General features: G+C 49.6%; 1 pseudogene; it reads right to left on the reverse strand.

Moving 5' to 3' along the window:
- Positions 1-6,223: 6,223 nt before the first annotated feature.
- On the reverse strand, positions 6,224-6,541 carry LOC149358998 (signal recognition particle RNA; annotated as a pseudogene).
- Positions 6,542-14,204: the final 7,663 nt, after the last annotated feature.

The following is a 14,204-nucleotide window of genomic DNA, read 5'->3' on the forward strand; positions in this document are numbered from 1 at the left end:
GTGGCACGGTGCCTCCGCAGAGTGCTGCCCGCGGGGTCCGACCTGATGGCCAGGAAGCAGTCCAGGCTGCTGCAGCAAGTGTGGGTACGGAACGCCCTAGCTACAGGGTCCTTGCGGCCGTGGATTCGCCGGCACGATGGCAGCCAAGCAGAGAGCGCCGAACGCGTCGACGACGCGCCGCCCATTCGAGTCTTGAGCAGAAGTAAGTCCTCGAAGTCGATGTAAGGATGCGCGTCGGAGACGTCGTCTATTCCAGCCATGGGAAGGGCAGCGGCGGGCTAATCCCGGTGTCCGAGACGGCGTGGGAGAGATTCGATTTGCAGAAGCCTCACGTGGCCGGGAGCTCTGGCGCTGCTGCTGCCTGCTGCACGGACAGGCGCGTGCACACGAGTGCCCGTCTTGCGTGGCACTCTTGACTCGGCAGAGCTCCCTCCCGGAAGCAAGTTTCGTGCAGAGACTTGGGGTCGATGCGCTCGCGGTCGGATTCCCCACAAGAGGCAAGGGATTTGCGCTTGCAGGCTTCTGTTTAGTGAGAGTCAGGCTCTTGGAAGCCAGTCTTGTGCATTCAGTTCTGTGGACCGCTGTTCGTAGGATAGGTGCGTCGTGGTTTCGCGCGCACAAGACATTCAAGGCACAGGTTTCGTGGGCAGCCAGGCCTTAAACATCTTTTGTTTTCCCCACAGTGAGGGTGTAGAGCGTTGTGGACTCAGCGACATCATGTTTAGGTATTGCGCTGACAGTTGCGCTACAGTTCCAAGGGCCACAGCCGCAATGACATCAGAGATCAAGGTTAAATACGTTGCTGAAATAACGTTGCTGCCGTGACAGCGGAAAACCGCACAACAATAACAGGCATGATGCAAATTTTTATAACGCGTTTGATGCCGTCTGCTTTAGGAGTGGACCATCGATGCGAACTGCTATAAAGTAGAAAATTGTTGAAGCGAGACCCACAAAACATCCCGTAACGATTCCGGTGAACGATCTGTAACCGGATATGCCGCACGCGCTTTAAAGAGACACTGAGTGCTGCTCTATGCCAATTTTGGTTCTCAGTAAAAATCGATTCCGTGGCTGCTCCTGTGTATGTTGATGCTGGCCCAGCTGCAAAAGACGTATCTATCGCTGAGAAAAGTGGAATTTTTAAAAATTATCCCGCAACTCGATCAAACTCCTGATGCCAAGACTGATAGGGACTCCGCGTTATCGTCGTTTCGAAGTGAACATAGGGTTTTAACATAAGTGAATAGCGGTCATGATAGCGGACTACCCGAGCCTCAGGGATCCTCGTTTCATGCTTGGCGCAACACCGTTTGCTTGAGAAAACGGCCGGTGGTGGTGGCGATACCCGTGTGTCATTTTTTTCTGTTCTTTTCTAGTTTACAAAAGTTGCAACCGCCGGACCGCAGCGCTGAGCATGTGGTTGCACCAAAACTACACGTGCAGTAAACGAAAACAATTCTAATTCACCATAGGGAGAAGAACGCAGTGATCGTCTCATAGCTACTTTGGTGCTGAACGTGTGGGTCACCTCCGCTGTCGAGATTTATCGCTGTCAAAGCTAGCGCGCCTTGTTGCGCTTGCTTACATGCATACTCCATGTGTTAATTCCCATATATGAAGGTCATTCTCTATTTACAATCGTAGATGCCTAGGAGTCCTTATACCCCTCCTGGCGCACTGGTGCAGCAATCAACAGCGGCGGGCCTTGTCCGGCCCAGGTTGCCCTTCCCGAGCGACCAATCATTAATTTAACTGCCACCTACCACGGTGGGCAGTTTGTTCACTGCCAGGGCTGTCTTTTTTTTTCTTAGTCCCAAAATATTTTTTTACCGAGGGCAGGTTGTGATGACACCGCAAGGTCGCGTACCTAGGTGGCCCACCTGCCTCCTAGGTAGCTTTCTGGGGACCACATGCCAGAGCCATGCCCGTAATTTTTCGCCAGCAACGCCAACGCCGGATTTTCTACTTAACGGGGCCTTTAAAGGGGTAGAGACACCAAATTTTTGTGTTGTATCTCTGGGTTGTAAATAATGCGTAGCGATTCAGTGAGCATGGAACACCATCTTAGAAGCATGAACTCGCATTATATAATTAATAATCGTATTATTTGTACCCAGCAGTTTCGGTTTCGGTTCGTAGTTGCCAGGTTTTGTCAGGCTCTTTCATGACGTCAAAAACCAGACAATGCGTTGTCACGTGGGTCCGGAAAGCCGTGACGTCGTGTAGGCATGTCGTCTGCTTGACACGCACGTGGTGCGCGTAAACACGGAGAGCCGGGCGGAGGGCAAGTCGAACAGCTCCGAGTCGGAAAGAAGAGTTTTATTTCGGCGAAGACACCGATTATGAGGAATCGCGGGATGACGCAGATAAAGTGAGCTAGCTCACTTTATCTAGCTAGGTGTTATCGAGCTAGCTCACTTTAACGCAGACGAGGAAGAAGACGCCGCGGTTCGAACCCCGACAACCACTTCATTTTTGATCCGCTGGCCAGCGATTCCGAAGAGGAGGCAGGCGTCAGGCCCGACGCAGCTCAGATTGTGCCAGCGAACGCCGAGCGTGTAGGCAACGTCAAATGGTAAAGGCGCGTTCACACTACGCCGACGATCGGCCGATTTCAGTCTGGCGATGGTCGGCGGCAGCGATTTTCGTGCCGTCGGCGCGTCTGTCACACTGCGCAGACGCCGACCGAGCACCGGTCGTCGCCTGACGAGCGCATCGCCGTCGCGTCGCCGAGATAGCAGCCGTCGGCCGACCCGTGTGTCACACTCTGCCGACAACAGCGCCGACCTCACGCCGACGTTGTCCCATCCCGACAGCTCGACGCTGCTTCTTCGTGCGCGCTGCTCGTCTGCTAGCTCCGTTGATAAAGGCGTCGTGGAAATCGAACTTATCTTCTATTATGGGACGAGTTCGCACTAAAGCGATGTGAAGAGTAGGCCTTTTATTATAGCACAGTCGACTTCCAAAGCGCCGTCAACTGCGGAAGCGAGACCACCTAGGCCTAGCGACGACTAGGGCAGCCTGGGACCAGCGCGCAGTTCAGGCGCGTTCACACTAGGCCGACGGGACCCCGAGGTCGACGCGACAGCGACGCCGACGGTCGCGTCGGACAACCTGGTCGTTCCCCGACTAGCCTGTCACACTGCACCGACGACGACGACGACGCCCCAACGACCAAGCGTCGTCCTAGTGTGACAAAGCCGCCGACCAAAACGAGACCCGTTGGCCGACGTGCCTTGGGCATATCGGTGGCCGAGCGAAAACATTCGCCGACCAAAAACAAGTAGCGAGCTCAGAGCGCGAAGGGCAATCATTATTTAGACAAATAATGCACGCGCAGCAACATTCATCAAGCCAAATGGCCACTTGGCCGACGCGCCGCTCTGATCGTCGCTTGCGAACTGCCGCCCCACTGCAAGCAGGGACACGGAGCGGTGAGCATCGCTGCGCCGCTCTACCCAAGCTCCGCCCGCAACCGGTGTCGCACTTCGCCGCCGTACAGCAGTCCCTCAGAAAGACTGCTCGAGCAGCGACAAAGCATGCCTGCTTATGTTTCGAGCTTTCGGCAACGGCATCGCTCGCGGGCGCTCCGGGCGACAAGCTCTTCTGCTGCCTGGTTGCCGTGGTCGTCGCTAGGCCTATAGCCTCTTCCGCATCGAAGTCGCAGCGGCCGGCGCTTCGGAAGTCGCCTGCGCTATAATAAAAGGCCTACTCTACACATCGCTTTACTGTCAACAGCATCATCTCATAATAAAATAATAGTATGGTAAATCTCCACGACGTCTTCAGCAGCGAAGCGAGCGGGCGCCAGGCGAGCCGGACCGCAACGTCGGGCCAGCGGCAGCTGCGAGGCGGTTGTGGCAAAAAGTTTGCTCATATCACAGTCGTTACCTTTTCCAGCAGCTCAGTATTCGTCAGCGATCCTCAAAAATGACACATTTTTCACATTTCTTATCCCAGGGTTTATTATTTACGTCAAGAACACACTTTAGCTCCTTTTTATGACGCCGGCAGACGGGATCCAGGCTGGCCGGCCGGCCGGCATGCTCGGCGTACTTCACGTTCGCACAAGAAAATACATAACATCCATGATACTAGAGAATGCTTCCTACATTAGAGCACGGGCAATATGCCTCTGCAAAAGTGGATCTTTCGGCAACGACATCGCCTGCGGCAACGCCGGGCGTAAAGCACCATCGCACTCGCGAGCGTGCAGAAAAAAAAAGACTCGTGAGCACTCGTAACCAAGGTTGCTAGGCCGCGAAACCGCAAAACTTGGTCCCGTACGTCAGAAAACTGTGCAATGACGTAGGAAATACTTGCTTGTGTTTTCTTCTCTGTTCCTACGTCACATTGATGCACTAGCGATGGCTCAGACTTCAAGAGTGAGCATTTTCACAAACTTTAAAATGAAATTAAAATATGTTCTAGACCTCCCTTAAATTTAATACTTCGCTCTTATGGTCCTCACATACAAAGGAAACGTATGGCAGTCTTTTGTACAAACTTGGAATTTGATGTCTCTACTGTAGAGTTAAAGAGAGTTTTAGTATTGCGGGCTTTGCGTAATTGCGTGCATAGCGGAATAGCGGGATCAGACTGCGCATGCGCAGAACGCTAACGGGGAAATAGCGTTAGCGTACGCACGCAATTTTCAGAATTTAGCGTTGCGGCAGTTGCGGCTTTTGCGCCCTTAGCGTGGAAACATGACGGCGTCCTTTCAAGCGACAGCCGCCCGCTTCAGCCGATTCAGCAGCTCTTGCGATTCCGGTCGGCACGTTTAGCGGCAACTACTGGTGTTGTTGCTTTTCGCTATGACTCACCTTGCTTCGACGGTAAAGTTTAAGCTGCAATTCAGCCTAGTTTTTGAGATACGCTCTCGATTCTGGAGCGCGCAAGCCTAATGGGACCTCCAGCTAAACTGCTACCGTCTGCAACGGCCCGAAACGCAGTAGACACCTAGCAAAAACTTCTGGAACGAAACAGAAATAGATTTGAAGGTTTCTCGCGGTGCTTTATGGACTTAAATTATGTAAAGAGAGTTTATATTAAATTTACAAAAGTTTTTTTAACATTATACGTCATGTGATGGCAAATATTCTTGCTCCAATGGCTTGTAGTTAACATTGCCTTTACTAGATGGCGCCACTATTTTATGTTTTTATTTCATTTTATTTCAATTTCGGGGTCATTTTGCAAACGAAAATGAACGCTGCACTAATAATTCGTATAAAAAACTCGCAAACATTATACTTTGGCAAGTTAGAGGCAGTGTCGACCATTTTAGAAGGGCCGTTCGCATCCATGTCAAGCAGATGGCGTTTAAGGTTTTCAAAACGCTATACTAAAACTGTCTTTGGGGATAAGTTGCTTGCGGTACGCTAACGTAATTTCCCTTAGGTCCGCTATCACGCTAACGCTATACTAAAACTCTCTAATAACTGAACGCCTGACTACCTTATTTATGATTTACAATGCCAAGCATGTCACTTTATTGCACCATTCCACTGTGCACCGTGCTTATGCCATAACATAGGTAAAGATTTTTCCCAAAATTCCAACCAAGGCTTCAAGAAGTACGAGTGATACGCAGCAGAGTGATAGGCTTTTGCGGTCGCACTACTTGCGCACCTTCCACACTTGCAAATAACAATTTGTGGACCGCGAAAAGCCGTGGTGTTCACATACTGCCCAGGCCTGGCCAGAACCACACTTGCCAGCGGTGTACAGGGCTGAACGCCATAAAGAGCGAAGGGCCCATCCCAAAGCCCTCCAATGAGCCAGACGAGAACTCACTGGGCCACCCGACTTTCTCCCTCGAAAGCACGCACCGCTGCTCAGACAAACGCGCTTATTACCCGATGACTTCACCTTAAACAAAACACAACAGGAGCCCAATACACCCCACTGCCACGTGTGTGGCTCCGTAGCCAAGCTTGTCCACATACTAGAACCGCCCAAGAGCCAACACCACGCAACCCACATACCCACGTAGAAGGCCTGGGTTGGCCACCTCGGCAAAACGGCCTCTTCAAGGGGCAGTCTCTTGCAGCACCTGCTCATCGTCTTATGGGAGGAACCTTAACTACCCTCTCCTCCCACAATAACACGGACCCGGACATGGGTCGCTTAAAAAACGTTTTTATAGCGCAGCTCTTCCCTTTTGTGGGTTAAGCCTCGTCGCAACCTAGCGAACGAGAGTACCGCCGCTCGCTCATAGATGGCGCTAGAATCGTGCGCGCCATCATCCATCACCACTGCATGAGCGATGGGTATGGTGGCGGAAAGCGCTGCCTCCTCGCAGAGCGCGGGGGCTTTTGCCTGCTGCGTTTCCGCCCTGGGCCGGTTCGCTCCTCCTTAGGCGACCTGGCCACCACCGGGTTCCCCTGGGGTCACCATATCGACGCCCAGCTTAGCGCGGACACCCGATCAACATAGGTCAACATGGGGCAGAACTCCCAGCCTCAACCCGTCCTCTAGCACCGGCCTCCAAGTAGCTGGATTACAGGGGCACGCCACAACCCCTATAAGGATAGGCACCGCGTGTACCCAGCCCCTGCAAAGGGACTGGGGAAAGCAAACGAACGCGTTCTACTTAGACTATTCACTAATACAATGCTGTGCCCGGCAGTATTAAAACATTTCGATCCCGCGTTCACTGGCAGGTGCAAACACTGTGGCGAGGTGGCTGACACCTACCACATGGTTTGGGCTTGCCAGCGCAACTCAGCTCTCTCCCCCCACCCCAACCCTACCAGAGAGGAATGGAAGGCGGCCCTGCTTGGCTGCTCGGACCTTCAGGCCCAAAAGGCTTTGGTCAAGAGGGCTAAGCTGGCGGCTTCGACCAATGGGGTCCCGGAATAGGGACTCCACCCATTGCGGGGCTCTTTAAGAAAGCCTCACCTCTTTTATTAAATAAAGGCTTTTCATCATCATCCTCGCAGTCTCGCCACGCTGCGCTCCGTTGGCGAGCGGTGCTGTGAAATGTGCTGCACGCGATAGACTGCCCACATCGGCCACGCCACTCACAGCGTTGTATTTCTAGGATAAACCGTCTTACATAATACAATACAAAAAATTAGGAGTCACTTTGGCGACTAAAGTGGTGCAAGGCGAAAGCCTGAGTACAGCATTCTGCCACGAATGTGGTTGTGAATGATGATTGAAGTGCTACCAGCGAATGACGCGTCCATTGGCTGTCTGCGTGTGTTACTGATGTGTGGTTAACATGTTAAGCTTCGCCGGTAAGAGTGGAACGCGACAGCGTCTTGCAACGCTGCCAGGGAGTCCACAGAACGCCATCGCCAATTCGGCTGTACGCCTTGCTGGACGGTAAATTTATTTTTTGAGGAAAGGAAATGTATCTCTCTCGCATATCTGGGTGGACACCTGCACCTCGCCGTAAGGGAAAGGGGGAAGATGGGAGTGAACGAAACCGCCGTATTAGCTAGACGCGCCTTTGTTCATTCCAAAGCATTCAGCTGGCAATACGGAGTGGCTAGCGTGCTCGTATCGCACTCCGGAGACCCTGGTTCGATTCCCCAACTCGACCAATTTCGTTCTCGGTTTTATTGATTTATGCGGTCTAACTAGAAAGGTTAATTAGGCTATTTGATATTTATATCATTGTATTTCTATCCATCGTGTTCTGTCATTCACCTGTCAAATGTTGGAACTGTCTAGGATGTTCGACACAACGTATATGAAACGAGCAACGTCGAACTGAGTGGGGAAGTGCGTGGTGGTGGAGCGAACGCGGCTTCGTACTTGTTTTTTCAGCGTTTCCTTCCGCGGACGCTGTTGTCGCTGCGACGCGCGTCTTTTCTTTTCCTATGTCTTCTGACCTCTTCATTCTCCTCTATCTTAATTAGGCTAATTGATTAATTAAGCAATTAACTAAACTCAGTCCCACTTAGTTGGAGCATCACTATACGATCCGTTTGATTGGTTGCACGGTTACTAGCCAAAGTACAATTGGCCCCATTTGAAATTCGCGCACTGTGACGTCACGAGCATTTCGACCAATTGAAAAGCGTGACATTTTCTGTCGACAACTCCTGCTTACAACGATGAGGCATTAAAGGCTTCCGCCTTAAAATAGCCTCAGCCAGTTCTTTCTGAAGAATGAGCGACGCAACCGGTGGAGATGCTTCGTCTGCCGCTGCTGCTAAACAAGATGGCCGAGCAGAGGCTTAGCGCCGCCGGAGCAAACAGAGCTGGGCTCAGACTTCGCATTAGGGAGTATAGCGAACGTCCTTAGAATTTTTTCCCTCCGTTGCTCCTCCAGAACCCAGCGACGGCCACAAGACACGCGGCCCCCACTCAGCTGCTTCCAGTACGTCCGCTGAAGAAACCGGAGGCAGCCCTATTACCTTTACATAAACCCTCCCCCCTAAAACACAGCGCCCTCGACCCATTCTAATGGGGAACAAATGAGCTTTCATACATCCATTTTATGCTTGCACGGACAGTCATGCACCGTATTCGGTGGCAGAACTTGCAGCACCATCTCAGCTGCAGAGAGTCAATGGCCTGCCAAGACAATCGCTAGGCGATAGCAAACGCATCCCATGAGTAAAACCATAAATAGCAAGGTCGCTTGCCCACCCAGCTTAAATTGTTTCTTTCAATTCTCTCTTCACCTTACTGGCATGTACAGACTTTTTACAATGAAGAACCCTACAGCTTGAATCCAAAGGCTACTGCAGCGATTTGATTCACACTGAAACAACAAATGCAGCTCACCCTTCCAGAATCCAGAACTGTTCCCATGTACCTACGACACAAGGGCTCATTTCAGTGAAATAATGAATCAGCTGGAAAGAATTCGAAGAATTTGCAGCAAGGTCACTCCTAGAAGATGTTAACACTCTCTGGGTGTTTTTCAAAAGCTTGCTGTTGTCCTTAGTCGAAAAACACATTGCATCCAGATATGTATCAGAAAATCCCAAAGCAGACAAAAAGCAGATAAATTATAGAGTTAAGAAGGTTATAAAACAAAACGCGTATGTATAAAAAGTAGAAAAAACCCCCAAATGGAGACTTAAGCTCCACTTGTGCCGCTTGAACTCAGTCTGCACTGAAGCTACAAGCTTCGCTGAGAATTATTTTGCCGGGCTTGAAAGTCTATTTCAACTAATCAGAAGCTTTCTGGGAGTGCATAAGGAAATATTGTAAAGAAAGGAATTCTGAATATTATTCATAACAAAGTAGAATTTAGTGGAAATGAAAAGCCTTAATGAACACTTTAAATCAGTTTTTCATACAGATTGCTTACCCAATACTCCCCTACCTACAAGAGTAATTTTGAAACTGAAATGCTTCCTGTTACAATTACGCTTGAAGGCATCAGGAAATGCCCAACCTCTTTAGATGAAGGTATACCCGCTGGGCTCGACGAAATATCTCCCAGAGTATTAAACGCCTTCTCCCATATAATATCTCCAATATTTGCATATAATCTGTAAAACCCTTGAATCAGGAGTGCTTCCTAGAGAATGGAAACAAACCTGTTTAAAAGAGGCTCTAAACCATCTGTAGCAAACTACAGGCCTATTGCTTTGTGCTCTGCTTCCTGTAGAATATTTGAACATATTCTGTACAGTAATACAGCCAAACACTTAGAACCAAAGTTTTTTTTTCAGAATCAACATGGCTTTAGAAATGTCTTGTACCACCAAACTAGAAAGAAATTTTCCACGATGTAGGCATGGCTTTATAAAACGGATATGAAACAGATGCCTTTTTCCTTGATTTTCGAAAAGCATTTGACTCTGTTTCATATGAACTTTTAAAATTAATGGCAATTTGCCCTACAAAATGAAGGCAAAGTTCTCAAGGTGACGAAAGCAAACAGTGTGTAGTTATGGGTGGCAGTAAGTCATGGCATCTGGAGTTCACAGGGATCAGTTCTCAGACCATTGCTGTTCTTAATGTATATCAATGACATTGCAACCAATATATCTTCTCATATTAGGCTATTTGCCGACGATTGTGTTAATAGGACAGTTATAAGTAGCCGCAATATGGAAATTCTGCAGGAAGATTTAAACAGCATAGCCACATGGTGCCAGTCTTGAGAGCCACAGTTTAATACTAGGAAATGTTAACATTTTCGAGAAAAAAGGTTAATGGTTTTCGTTCATTGAAAGTGGCAATAAATTCACTGCAAAAAATGTCCAAAGTGCTTAGGTGTTACTCTCACTAAAATCATACTCAATCTTCACGGCAATAGGATGCTAAATAAAGCAAGTGGAATTCTTAACTTAGTAAAGCGGACACTTCGTAATGCTCCTAGAAATTAAAACTTGCAGCTTATCAGGCGCTGGTAAGGCCTCATATGGAATACGCCAGTGTTGCTTGGGACCCCCACCAACACTATCTATACTGAGCGTATACAAAAGGCAGTCAGGTCCGTATCCAAACAATATCCAAGAGAAGCTAGCATCACCGACAAGAAAAATACTACCGGAAAAGCGGGAAAAAAAAGTAGGCGTAAGCTGATGCACCTCTTATAAACTGACAGAAATTGAGAGGCAAAAATCTATTCAAACCCTACATGGTGGCCAGAAGGGACTACGAAAACAAGATTTGCAAAATTTGAAACAAATTACATGAAATTCTTTTTCCCGAAAACAATCTCTGAATGGAACATGCTTCCAGCACATGTGGCGGGCGCCAGTAGCAACACTTCCACTTCTTTACTGAGCGAGATATAATTCCACTGTTCTTGCTTTGCCTTTCAGACCTATTCACACTTTTGTTGTTTCTATTTGTCGTAACTGTATAACCCGATATCTATTACATTGTGAAGCCCACTCACCTGCTGCAATGCCTTGGTGCTGCAGGATACAGTGCAAATAAAAAAAATAAAACAAATTGCACCATAAGCCACAGTTTGCTTTGCTTGCTTCTCCCCCCAAAAACGTTGCATTGTGCCCTCAGTTCCGATGCAGTGTAACTATACCAGTAACATAACTATACCTTCATATAGCGAATTCCTGGATACTATGAAGTTTCTCAAATGCTCGACGCCACCCGAATTGAAGCGTGTGTACTTGAGACCTCCAGGTACAGTAAAACCTCATTAATACGTACCCGCTTACCAAGTAGTTGCGGTTAAAATGTAGTTGTGTGAATTCCCCGGCGTAGCCACCATTGAAACCAATGTATTGGCTGACCGCTTAAAACATAGTAGCCCATGGACTGCCTACCGCTTAATGCGTACTTGCCGTCGCGGTTTGGCTGGCGCCATGCTATTACGCAAAACGTTTTCCGCCTTTCCAAAGAGCATTGTCAACGTGCAAACCGCTGGCGATTCAACACTGCGGCCATTTCGGCCATGTCCCGACGAGCGCGGCGATGTCCATGTCAATGGGGAGCCCGAGAAGCGTCGGCCGCTTCTGCGTTCTTGCGCTCGAATGCATCGTCGCCAGCCCTATCGCAGTAACCATCACCGTCACCCCCCACTCTACCCATGTCATGTGATCTCGCTACACCTCGAGGAAACCTCGCAGCGCGCGTGACGTGTTGTGGATGTGTTGCAGTTAGGCAAAGCGCGTCTTTGTTCCGTGTGCACGCGAACGGTGGGCACCATACCGAAGCCTACGCGACCGAAGTATCGCGTGCTAACAGTTAAGGAGAAGTTGGACATTATTCGTTCAATTGAAAATGGAACTACGAAAAGTGCACAAGCGCGTGCGTGGGACTTGCCGTTAACAACGGTCTGCGGCATTTGGAATGCTCGGGAGAAGTTGAAAAGCGGGGCCCTGTCGAATATGAAGAGGTGCCGCTTAAGGGGATCAGCTTTTCCGGAAGTGGAAGAAGCTTTAGTGCTGTGGTTGAAAAAAGCAAGGTCAGAAAACCTGCCTGTCACCGGACCTCTCCTCGCCGAAAAAGCGGAAGTGTTTGCGGCCCAGCTCAACTGCAAAGACTTTTCGTGCAGTAACGGTTGGTTGGCCCGTTTTAAAGCACGCTACAGCATAAGTTCGAGGGTGGTGTGCGGAGAGGCAGCACACGCGGACAAAGAGGGTGCCGAAGAATGGCAGAATGGGTTACTTCAACAAGAGCTGACCAGCTACGCCGCAGAAGACGTTTTCAACTTGGACGAGTCGGCGCTTTTTTACCGACTTCTGCCCAACAGGACGCTGGCGTTCAAGGGGGAACACTGCACCGGTGGCAAGCTTTCGAAAGAAAGAGTATCAGTTGCTTTTGCGGTCAACATGACCGGGAGCCAGAAGCTGCCACTCCTCGTCATTGGAAGATACGCCAATCCAAGGTGCTTCAAAGGCAGTCGATTGCCCTCGGGGGTTATTTACAGGAGCAACCAGAAAGCCTGGATGACTGCCAAGCTTTTTGAAGAGTACATCCGGCTTTTGGATCGGCGTTTCATGGCAGAAAAAAGAAAAATCCTGCTCGTGCTTGACAACGCGTCCTGCCATTCGGAGTTAACAAACTTGGGCGCAATCAAGCTCTTCTTCTTGCCATCCAACACCACGGCAGTTGCGCAGCCTCTCGATCAAGGCATCATTCGTTCGGCCAAGCACCACTACAGGAAGAACCTCCTACGCAGAATGCTCCTGGCGATGGAAAGCGGGAAGACGTACTTAATTGATCTGCTAGGTGCGGTGCACCTCCTAGCGTTCTCGTGGCAGCAGGTTGATCCTGTAACAATACAGAACTGCTTCGCGCGCGCAAAATTCATAGTAAGCGCAAGCGATTCCGAAGTCTGCGATCCCGCCGATGACTGCGACACCCTACTAACGGAGGTGTTGGAACGACAGGGTGGTGCGGAGGCTGTGAACTTCGAAATGTTCTGTGAGGTCGACAGCGACGTTGCAACCACTCCAGGCTGGTCGGACAGCGAGATTGTCACCGCAGTTGCACCACCCCAAGGCGGTGAGGAAGACGCTGAGAATGAGGACAGCGGTGACGAATTGCCAACCGAAGATTTTAGCCTCACTGTAGCGGAAGCTTCGCAAGCATTGGCGGTAATGAGGGCGTTCGCCGAGAAGAGGGGCCTCATGGAAAAGCTTGCCCCCAGTCTCTCCAATTTTGAGACTGCTGTTGTCGCCGCACGGCCGCCACGGCGGCAACTGAAGATGACCGATTTCTGGTCGGCGGCACAAGAATAAAGTGCACGTACGTACGTGTATTTGTTGGATATTTACTGTGCCTGAATTTCTTCTCTTTTGGGGCGTGAATAATGGCAAATTTTTATTAGTTGGTTAAGGTGTACTACCGGATAGTGCGTACTATTCCCGCGTTCCCGCGAACTACGTATTAACGGGGTTTTACTGTATAAAGGCGTTGCAGCGGTTGGCCTTTATACATATATATATACATGAACTCGAAACAGCGTCTGTTAGCTTGCGCTCAATTACAAAATTTGGCAGAAAACTTTCACTACGATAAAGAAAAAACTGACAGAAGAACAACATTTACGATTGTAATGATCGAGCGACTGTAGTTGACACAGTGCGCACCATGCTCAAGCGCTGTTGGGCGCATCTCCACTGCTTTCGCTTTTTAAATGTCATACCACGTGGCACTACAATAGTTCATGTTCTGACGCAGCAAAAAATAATAGGCCACAGCAAAAAAGAAAAGGCATGAGCGGTGCGTGCCCATCGCCGCCGCGCGATTGCTCACGTGATTTCGGCTCCGCGAGTTCTTATGCGGTGGAAGCGCACTGGCGACTCTAGGCGAAGAGGCAGTTTCCTGGGGCAACAGTGGCGGGTAGACTGAGAGGAAGAAGATGCGGGAAGCAGGTGCCTTCGAGTCCGGTCTATTGGCGGCGGCGCAACCGGCAGCGCCCTCCACCGGCACTCATAGCAACGTTGCGAGAGCCGTGCTGGAGGTGGTGCCGCAATCACGCTATCAACATGATCACGAAACGTTTCCTCGTGCTTATGACTTCTAGTAACGTTGGTTTTCTGTAAACATTTTCAAGGCGATTTTACTAGCAATTATTTCTTGTCTGTTTCTGTTCTGCACTGTCATTTCGTGGCTTTTTGCGCTAATTGTATGAGAACCTGGATGCAATGAAAAATCCCAGAATTTTTTCAATTTCGTTATATTCAGGTTTAACTGTACTACAATACTGCCATGGAGGTCTACCACTAAGTCAGCAGATCGCTGTACTAGTTGTACTAGGCCCCCTCCATGTCAATGTTTCTGAACAGGAGGCAGGCAAGAGATGA

Source organism: Amblyomma mixtum, chromosome 2 (genome assembly GCF_055824585.1).
Source record: "Amblyomma mixtum isolate Tamu chromosome 2, ASM5582458v1, whole genome shotgun sequence".
Taxonomy (NCBI): domain Eukaryota; kingdom Metazoa; phylum Arthropoda; class Arachnida; order Ixodida; family Ixodidae; genus Amblyomma; species Amblyomma mixtum.